Genomic DNA, 11,345 nt, shown 5'->3' on the forward strand with positions numbered 1-11,345 from the left:
AAATGTAGAAGCTCAGCAGATGTTAGGAAACCTCTGGAAGCTTAAAGCAGTACTAAGTAACTCTCCCCCTAGAGGCCATGAGCGCAACTGCAGGTGTCGTAGCAAGTTACGATTTTTTAACTTATTCATTGTCTTGGAGAGTAAATACTACACTGACAGGAAAGGTGAAGGGAGAGAGGGTTACTGTGCATCCAATTATACAATAGAAATATTTTTTTTCACTCAAACTTGGCTGTAAATACTGTTTAAAGTGACACTAGCCCGCAGTTAGCTTTGCCCGTTAGCATGTTAGCTTCTTCTTCGTGATGCCATCAGTGTGTATTGGTGGCTCCGGTCCGGTGGCAGTCAAGTTGCAAACATGTTTTTCTGTCCAGAGACACCAGGGGGCGATGAAAGACCCTCCAATCATCCCATAAACACTTGTATCACCCCCACAGGGACGACGGGGAGGTTTATTACGGTAAATAAGTTACTTAGTGCTGCTTTAAACATGTGCAGATCGGTCATGTTCAGTCTACTGTCACTGTCCTGAAGACCCTGGTCCTTCTCCAGCGTCACATGTTTCTGAAGTGTCCTCCAGCCCTCGCCTCCTCCTCCTCCAGCCTCCTCCTCCAGCCCTCGCCTCCTCCTCCAGCCCTCGCCTCCTCCTCCAGCCCTCGCCTCCTCCTGCAGCCCCCTCCTCCCGCCCACGGCCCGAAGCGCGTGGAGCCGCCGTGTGAAATTGCATGAGTTAAACAAATGACAAAAATGTGACAAAAAAAATGACAAAGATTGGATTAAAAAAATAACCCAAAAATGTGACAAATGTGACAAATATTTGACAAAAAAAAATGATTAAAAAAATGACAAAAATGTGACAAAAAATGATTTAAAAAATGACAAAAATTTGACAAAAAAAATGATTAAAAAAATGACAAAAATGTGACAAAAAATGTGACAAAAAATGACAAAAATTTGACAAAATGTGATAAAAATGTGACAAAAAATGACAAAAATTTGACAAAATGTGATAAAAATGTGACAAAAAATGACAAAAATTTGACAAAAAAAATGATTAAAAAAATGACAAAAATTTGACAAAAAAAATGATTAAAAAAATGACAAAAATGTGACAAAAAATGTGACAAAAAATGACAAAAATTTGACAAAAAAAATGATTAAAAAAATGACAAAAATGTGACAAAAAATGATTAAAAAAATGACAAAAATGTGACAAAAAATGATTAAAAAAATGACAAAAATGTGACAAAAAATGTGACAAAAAATGACAAAAATTTGACAAAAAAAATGATTAAAAAAATGACAAAAATGTGACAAAAAATGACAAAAATGTGACAAAAAAAATGATTAAAAAAATGACAAAAATGTGACAAAAAAAATGATTAAAAAAATGACAAAAATGTGACAAAAAATGTGACAAAAAATGACAAAAATTTGACAAAATGTGATAAAAATGTGACAAAAAATGACAAAAATTTGACAAAAAAAATGATTAAAAAAATGACAAAAATGTGACAAAAAATGATTAAAAAAATGACAAAAATTTGACAAAAAAATGATTAAAAAAATGACAAAAATGTGACAAAAAATGTGACAAAAAATGACAAAAATTTGACAAAAAAAATGATTAAAAAAATGACAAAAATGTGACAAAAAATGACAAAAATGTGACAAAAAAAATGATTAAAAAAATGACAAAAATGTGACAAAAAATGTGACAAAAAATGACAAAAAGTTGACAAAAAAAATGATTAAAAAAATGACAATAATGTGACAAAAAATGACAAATATTTGACAAAAAAAATGATTAAAAAAATGACAAAAATGTGACAAAAAATGACAAAAATGTGACAAAAAAAATGATTAAAAAAATGACAAAAATGTGACAAAAAAAATGATTAAAAAAATGACAAAAATGTGACAAAAAATGTGACAAAAAATGACAAAAATTTGACAAAATGTGATAAAAATGTGACAAAAAATGACAAAAATTTGACAAAAAAAATGATTAAAAAAATGACAAAAATGTGACAAAAAATGATTAAAAAAATGACAAAAATTTGACAAAAAAATGATTACAAAAATGACAAAAATGTGACAAAAAATGTGACAAAAAATGACAAAAATTTGACAAAAAAAATGATTAAAAAAATGACAAAAATGTGACAAAAAAAATGATTAAAAAAATGACAAAAATGTGACAAAAAATGTGACAAAAAATGACAAAAAGTTGACAATATGTGATAAAAATGTGACAAAAAATGACAAATATTTGACAAAAAAAATGATTAAAAAAATGACAAAAATGTGACAAAAAATTTGACAAAAAATGACAAAAATTTGACAAAATGTGACAAAAAATGACAAAAATTTGACCAAAAAAATGATAAAAAAAAATGACAAAAATGTGACAAAAAATGTGACAAAAAATGTGACGAAAAATGACAAAAATTTGACAAAATGTGATAAAAATGTGACAAAAAATGACAAATATTTGACAAAAAAAATGATTAAAAAAATGACAAAAATGTGACAAAAAATTTGACAAAAAATGACAAAAATTTGACAAAATGTGATAAAAATGTGACAAAAAATGACAAAAATTTGACCAAAAAAATGATTAAAAAAATGACAAAAATGTGACAAAAAATGTGACAAAAAATGTGACGAAAAATGACAAAAATTTGACAAAATGTGATAAAAATGTGACAAAAAATGACAAATATTTGACAAAAAAAATGATTAAAAAAATGACAAAAATGTGACAAAAAATTTGACAAAAAATGACAAAAATTTGACAAAATGTGATAAAAATGTGACAAAAAATGACAAAAATTTGACCAAAAAAATGATTAAAAAAATGACAAAAATGTGACAAAAAATGTGACAAAAAATGTGACGAAAAATGACAAAAATTTGACAAAATGTGATAAAAATGTGACAAAAAAAAAAAGATTAAAAAACTGACAAAAATGTGACAAAAAAATGAGAAAAATGTCTTCATGTTTCTGAAGTGTCCTCCAGCCCTCGCCTCCTCCTCCAGCCCTCGCCTCCTCCTGCAGCCCCCTCCTCCCGCCCACGGCCCGAAGCGCGTGGAGCCGCCGTGTGAAATTGCATGAGTTAAACAAATGACAAAAATGTGACAAAAAAAATGACAAAGATTGGATTAAAAAAATGACCCAAAAATGTGACAAATGTGACAAATATTTGACAAAAAAAATGATTAAAAAAATGACAAAAATGTGACAAAAAATGTGACAAAAAATGACAAAAATTTGACAAAAAAAATGATTAAAAAAATGACAAAAATGTGACAAAAAATGACAAAAATGTGACAAAAAAAATGATTAAAAAAATGACAAAAATGTGACAAAAAATGTGACAAAAAATGACAAAAAGTTGACAAAAAAAATGATTAAAAAAATGACAATAATGTGACAAAAAATGACAAATATTTGACAAAAAAAATGATTAAAAAAATGACAAAAATGTGACAAAAAATGACAAAAATGTGACAAAAAAAATGATTAAAAAAATGACAAAAATGTGACAAAAAAAATGATTAAAAAAATGACAAAAATGTGACAAAAAATGTGACAAAAAATGACAAAAATTTGACAAAATGTGATAAAAATGTGACAAAAAATGACAAAAATTTGACAAAAAAAATGATTAAAAAAATGACAAAAATGTGACAAAAAATGATTAAAAAAATGACAAAAATTTGACAAAAAAATGATTAAAAAAATGACAAAAATGTGACAAAAAATGTGACAAAAAATGACAAAAATTTGACAAAAAAAATGATTAAAAAAATGACAAAAATGTGACAAAAAAAATGATTAAAAAAATGACAAAAATGTGACAAAAAATGTGACAAAAAATGACAAAAAGTTGACAATATGTGATAAAAATGTGACAAAAAATGACAAATATTTGACAAAAAAAATGATTAAAAAAATGACAAAAATGTGACAAAAAATTTGACAAAAAATGACAAAAATTTGACAAAATGTGACAAAAAATGACAAAAATTTGACCAAAAAAATGATAAAAAAAAATGACAAAAATGTGACAAAAAATGTGACAAAAAATGTGACGAAAAATGACAAAAATTTGACAAAATGTGATAAAAATGTGACAAAAAATGACAAATATTTGACAAAAAAAATGATTAAAAAAATGACAAAAATGTGACAAAAAATTTGACAAAAAATGACAAAAATTTGACAAAATGTGATAAAAATGTGACAAAAAATGACAAAAATTTGACCAAAAAAATGATTAAAAAAATGACAAAAATGTGACAAAAAATGTGACAAAAAATGTGACGAAAAATGACAAAAATTTGACAAAATGTGATAAAAATGTGACAAAAAATGACAAATATTTGACAAAAAAAATGATTAAAAAAATGACAAAAATGTGACAAAAAATTTGACAAAAAATGACAAAAATTTGACAAAATGTGATAAAAATGTGACAAAAAATGACAAAAATTTGACCAAAAAAATGATTAAAAAAATGACAAAAATGTGACAAAAAATGTGACAAAAAATGTGACGAAAAATGACAAAAATTTGACAAAATGTGATAAAAATGTGACAAAAAAAAAAAGATTAAAAAACTGACAAAAATGTGACAAAAAAATGAGAAAAATGTCTTCATGTTTCTGAAGTGTCCTCCAGCCCTCGCCTCCTCCTCCAGCCCTCGCCTCCTCCTGCAGCCCCCTCCTCCCGCCCACGGCCCGAAGCGCGTGGAGCCGCCGTGTGAAATTGCATGAGTTAAACATAGCGTTGGCGCCGGCGGTCGCTCGCTCGCCCACGGCTCGCTGTGTTCGCTGTGGCGAGAGAGAAGTCACCGGTCAGAGCGGGAACCAAGAGCAGACTGATGACCTTCACCCGGCGCCGCTGGACTTCACTCTCTGGCTGCCATGTTCATCTGATAAACCTCACACCCCGTCAGCTTTACCCAAATCGCCTGTATGGACGGGTAGGTTGGATGGATAGGAACCTGAGTGCAGCTTTTTGCCGTGTTTTTGTCACATTTCTGAAGTGTTTTTGCCGCGTTTTCGTCGTGTTAAAAGCACATTTATTGAAGTATCGTGAACATCTGGTGAAAGTGCAGAACATCTGGCCTGAAGCGTTGTATATTTTCCAGCACATTGGTATAAATAATCTCCTGATATGAAACCACATTAGCTCGTTAGATCTGGCTCGGCCTCAGACGCAGATCTTTGTGTTGGAGATATTTCGGGAGCGCCGTCATTACCGCGGCGCTGGTTATTAGTCAGCGCCATTTTAATAATTAAAGCCTCGTCCTGCTCCGGAGCCGCCGCTTTGTCTGAAGATGAAGCTGGACTTTGGAGGATCCACAGGAGCCGGGTTCAGGTCTGTGAGATCAGTGTTTGGCTGTGATGATGAGGGAACGTTTTACATCTGAACGAGTGAAACAGGGGAGATGTTCAGGGTGAAGTTTGAAATGTGAAACAGGGCCTCTGCACAGATGTAGGTGCTCCATAAAAACTACAACAGGCTTCACCACATGAACATCTGGAACATGTTTTAGGATTTATTGAAGAGGCTTTTCTTTCAAAAATAAGGACATTTTAAGGCCCCAAACTTTTGAGAGGTATAGTATCTCTCTATATAAACACAGTATATATATATAAAAATAAAAATAAACTCTTCCTCCTCCTCCGCGGGCGTCTCTTTCTCCTGCTCGGGTCCTCTCCCATCCGCCTGGGAGCTTGAGGGTTCTGCAGTATCTTTTCTGAACCGAGATGTCTGATGTATTTCCTGGGATCTGCTGGAGCCACTCCTCCAGTTTGGGGGTCACTGCCCCGAGTGCCCCAACGACCACGGGCACCACTGATGCTTCACCCTCCAGGTTTTCTCCAGCTCTTCTCTGAGCCCCTGGTGTTTCTCTAGTTTCTCCTGTTCCTTTTTCCTGATGTTGAAGTCTTGGTGTTGCTATCTATCTATCTATCTATCTATCTATCTATCTATCTATCTATCTATCTATCTATCTATCTATCTATCTATCTATCTATCTATCTATCTATCTATCTATCTATCTATCTATCTATCTATCTATCTATCTATCTATCTGCACGGTGGCACAGTGGTTAGGGCTCTCGCTTCACAGCTAGAAGGTCCGGGTTCGATTCCCACCTGCACGGGGCCTTTCTGTGTGGAGTTTGCATGTTCTCCCCGTGTCTGCGTAGGTTTCCTCCGGGTTCTCCGGTTTCCCCTACCACTAAAAACATGTACAATAGGCCAGGATGAATGATGTGTGAGTGAATGTATGGTGGTGTCAGACGTGTGTTGCGACAGCGCTTCTGTCAGTCTCCCCCAGGGGGCGCTGAAGCTACAAACAGAGTTTACACCGAGTGTGGAGTGAATGTACAACTGTCTCATGTAAAGTGCTTTGTGACCATGTCTGTGAAAGGAGCTGTAGAAATAAAGATCTTCTTCTTCTAGGTTAGGATGGACAGGTGGGTTAGTATGGATGGGTAGGTTAGTATGGATGGGTAGGTTAGTATGGATGGGTAGGTTAGTATGGGTAGGTTAGTATGGATGGATAGGTTAGTATGGATGGGTAGGTTAGTATGGATGGGTAGGTTAGTATGGGTAGGTTAGTATGGATGGATAGGTTAGTATGGATGGGTAGGTTAGTATGGATGGGTAGGTTAGTATGGGTAGGTTAGTATGGATGGGTAGGTTAGTATGGGTAGGTTAGTATGGATGGGTAGGTTAGTATGGGTAGGTTAGTGTGGATGGGTAGGTTAGTATGGATGGGTAGGTTAGTATGGGTAGGTTAGTATGGATGGGTAGGTTAGTGTGGATGGGTAGGTTAGTATGGATAGGTAGGTTAGTATGGATGGGTAGGTTAGTATGGATGGGTAGGTTAGTATGGATGGGTAGGTTAGTATGGATGGGTAGGTTAGTATGGAAGGGTAGGTTAGTATGGATGGGTAGGTTAGTATGGAAGGGTAGGTTAGTATGGATGGGTAGGTTAGTATGGATGGGTAGGTTAGTATGGATGGGTAGGTTAGTATGGAAGGGTAGGTTAGTATGGATGGGTAGGTTAGTATGGAAGGGTAGGTTAGTATGGATGGATAGGTTAGTATGGATGGGTAGGTTAGTATGGATGGGTAGGTTAGTGATAGGTTAGTATGGATGGGTAGGTTAGTATGGATGGGTAGGTTAGTATGGATGGATAGGTTAGTATGGATGGGTAGGTTAGTATGGATGGATAGGTTAGTATGGATGGGTAGGTTAGTATGGATGGGTAGGTTAGTGATAGGTTAGTATGGATGGATAGGTTAGTATGGATGGGTAGGTTAGTATGGATGGATAGGTTAGTATGGATGGGTAGGTTAGTATGGAAGGGTAGGTTAGTATGGACGGGTAGGTTAGTATGGATGGATAGGTTAGTATGGATGGGTAGGTTAGTTTGGATGGATAGGTTAGTATGGAAGGGTAGGTTAGTATGGATGGGTAGGTTAGTATGGAAGGGTAGGTTAGTATGGATGGGTAGGTTAGTATGGATGGGTAGGTTAGTATGGATGGGTAGGTTAGTATGGATGGGTAGGTTAGTATGGAAGGGTAGGTTAGTATGGAAGGGTAGGTTAGTATGGAAGGGTAGGTTAGTATGGATGGGTAGGTTAGTATGGATGGGTAGGTTAGTGATAGGTTAGTATGGATGGGTAGGTTAGTGATAGGTTAGTATGGAAGGGTAGGTTAGTATGGAAGGGTAGGTTAGTATGGAAGGGTAGGTTAGTATGGATGGGTAGGTTAGTATGGATGGGTAGGTTAGTGATAGGTTAGTATGGATGGGTAGGTTAGTGATAGGTTAGTATGGAAGGGTAGGTTAGTATGGAAGGGTAGGTTAGTATGGAAGGGTAGGTTAGTATGGAAGGGTAGGTTAGTATGGATGGGTAGGTTAGTATGGAAGGGTAGGTTAGTATGGATGGGTAGGTTAGTATGGATGGGTAGGTTAGTATGGATGGGTAGGTTAGTATGGAAGGGTAGGTTAGTATGGATGGGTAGGTTAGTATGGATGGGTAGGTTAGTATGGATGGGTAGGTTAGTATGGAAGGGTAGGTTAGTATGGATGGGTAGGTTAGTGTGGATGGGTAGGTTAGTATGGATGGGTAGGTTAGTGTGGATGGGTAGGTTAGTATGGGTAGGTTAGTATGAAAGGGTAGGTTAGTATGGAAGGGTAGGTTAGTATGAAAGGGTAGGTTAGTATGGATGGGTAGGTTAGTGTGGATGGGTAGGTTAGTATGGGTAGGTTAGTATGAAAGGGTAGGTTAGTATGGAAGGGTAGGTTAGTATGAAAGGGTAGGTTAGTATGGATGGGTAGGTTAGTGTGGATGGGTAGGTTAGTATGGAAGGGTAGGTTAGCATGGAAGGGTAGGTTAGTATGGATGGGTAGGTTAGTATGGAAGGGTAGGTTAGTATGGATGGGTAGGTTAGTATGGATGGGTAGGTTAGTATGGAAGGGTAGGTTAGTATGGTTAGTATGGATGGGTAGGTTAGTATGGATGGGTTGGTTAGTATGGTTAGTATGGATGGGTAGGTTAGTATGGACGGGTAGGTTAGTATGGAAGGGTAGGTTAGTATGGAAGGGTAGGTTAGTATGGAAGGGTAGGTTAGTATGGATGGGTAGGTTAGTATGGAAGGGTAGGTTAGTATGGAAGGGTAGGTTAGTATGGAAGGGTAGGTTAGTATGGATGGGTAGGTTAGTATGGAAGGGTAGGTTAGTATGGAAGGGTAGGTTAGTATGGATGGGTAGGTTAGTATGGATGGGTAGGTTAGTATGGAAGGGTAGGTTAGTATGGAAGGGTAGGTTAGTATGGAAGGGTAGGTTAGTATGGAAGGGTAGGTTAGTATGGATGGGTAGGTTAGTATGGATGGGTAGGTTAGTATGGAAGGGTAGGTTAGTATGGAAGGGTAGGTTAGTATGGAAGGGTAGGTTAGTATGGATGGGTAGGTTAGTATGGAAGGGTAGGTTAGTATGGATGGGTAGGTTAGTATGGATGGGTAGGTTAGTATGGAAGGGTAGGTTAGTATGGATGGGTAGGTTAGTATGGATGGATAGATTAGTATGGATGGGTAGGTTAGTATGGAAGGGTAGGTTAGTATGGAAGGGTAGGTTAGTATGGAAGGGTAGGTTAGTATGGATGGGTAGGTTAGTATGGAAGGGTAGGTTAGTATGGATGGGTAGGTTAGTATGGATGGGTAGGTTAGTATGGAAGGGTAGGTTAGTATGGATGGGTAGGTTAGTATGGATGGATAGATTAGTATGGATGGGTAGGTTAGTATGGAAGGGTAGGTTAGTATGGAAGGGTAGGTTAGTGATAGGTTAGTATGGATGGGTAGGTTAGTATGGATGGGTAGGTTAGTATGGATGGGTAGGTTAGTATGGATGGGTAGGTTAGTATGGAAGGGTAGGTTAGTGATAGGTTAGTATGGATGGGTAGGTTAGTATGGATGGGTTGGTTAGTATGGAAGGGTAGGTTAGTGATAGGTTAGTATGGATGGGTAGGTTAGTATGGATGGGTAGGTTAGTGATAGGTTAGTATGGATGGGTAGGTTAGTATGGATGGGTAGGTTAGTATGGAAGGGTAGGTTAGTGATAGGTTAGTATGGATGGGTAAGTTAGTATGGATGGGTAGGTTAGTGATAGGTTAGTATGGAAGGGTAGGTTAGTATGGATGGGTAGGTTAGTGATAGGTTAGTATGGATGGGTAGGTTAGTATGGATGGGTAGGTTAGTATGGATGGGTAGGTTAGTATGGATGGGTAGGTTAGTATGGATGGGTAGGTTAGTATGGATGGGTAGGTTAGTATGGGTAGGTTAGTATGGATGGGTAGGTTAGTATGGATGGGTAGGTTAGTATGGATGGGTAGGTTAGTATGGATGGGTAGGTTAGTATGGATGGGTAGGTTAGTATGGATGGGTAGGTTAGTATGGATGGGTAGGTTAGTATGGATGGGTAGGTTAGTATGGATAGTATGGATGGGTAGGTTAGTATGGATGGGTAGGTTAGTATGGAAGGGTAGGTTATGGATGACTTGGTGGTTTGGGTTAGAGTTATGGATGTTTTGGTGATTTTAAAAACATGTACAATAGATTCCCCTCTGGGCCGGGCCTCCCCTGAAGGCAGGAGACACTGGAACAAGTGTTTAAGGCCTGGGCGTCGGTGAAGTGGGTTTGTCCCATTTTTTATTTTGGTCATTTTTCACAATTAGGTCGATTATTTATTGTTGAAATGTTTCATGATGTGACTTTGACGTCTTTATAAAGACACAGAATATTCTCTCCTGTTGTACATGTTGTGTCTCCTGTTGTACATGTTGTGTCTCCTGTTGTACATGTTGTGCCTCCTGTTGTACATGTTGTGTCTCCTGTTGTACATGTTGTGTCTCCTGTTGTACATGTTGTGTCTCCTGTTGTACATGTTGTGTCTCCTGTTGTGTCTCCTGTTGTGTTTCCTGTTGTACATGTTGTGTCTCCTGTTGTACATGTTGTGTCTCCTGTTGTACATGTTGTGTCTCCTGTTGTACATGTTGTGTCTCCTGTTGTACATGTTGTGTCTCCTGTTGTACATGTTGTGTCTCCTGTTGTACATGTTGTGCCTCCAGTTGTACATGTTGTGTCTCCTGTTGTGTCTCCTGTTGTACATGTTGTGTCTCCTGTTGTACATGTTGTGTCTCCTGTTGTGTCTCCTGTTGTACATGTTGTGTCTCCTGTTGTACATGTTGTGTCTCCTGTTGTACCTGTTGTGTCTCCTGTTGTACATGTTGTGTCTCCTGTTGTGTCTCCTGTTGTACATGTTGTGTCTCCTGTTGTACATGTTGTGTCTCCTGTTGTACATGTTGTGTCTCCTGTTGTACATGTTGTGTCTCCTGTTGTGTCTCCTGTTGTACATGTTGTGTCTCCTGTTGTATATGTTGTGTCTCCTGTTGTACATGTTGTGCCTCCTGTTGTACATGTTGTGTCTCCTGTTGTACATGTTGTGTCTCCTGTTGTACATGTTGTGTCTCCTGTTGTATATGTTGTGTCTCCTGTTGTGTCTCCTGTTGTACATGTTGTGTCTCCTGTTGTGTCTCCTGTTGTACATGTTGTGTCTCCTGTTGTACATGTTGTGTCTCCTGTTGTACATGTTGTGTCTCCTGTTGTACATGTTGTGTCTCCTGTTGTACATGTTGTGCCTCCTGTTGTACATGTTGTGTCTCCTGTTGTACATGTTGTGCCTCCAGTTGTACATGTTGTGTCTCCTGTTGTGTCTCCTGTTGTACATGTTGTGTCTCCTGTTGTGTCTCCTGTTGTACA

The sequence above is a fragment of the Gobius niger genome (genome assembly GCF_951799975.1).
Source record: "Gobius niger genome assembly, contig: SCAFFOLD_94, whole genome shotgun sequence".
In the NCBI taxonomy this organism is placed as follows: domain Eukaryota; kingdom Metazoa; phylum Chordata; class Actinopteri; order Gobiiformes; family Gobiidae; genus Gobius; species Gobius niger.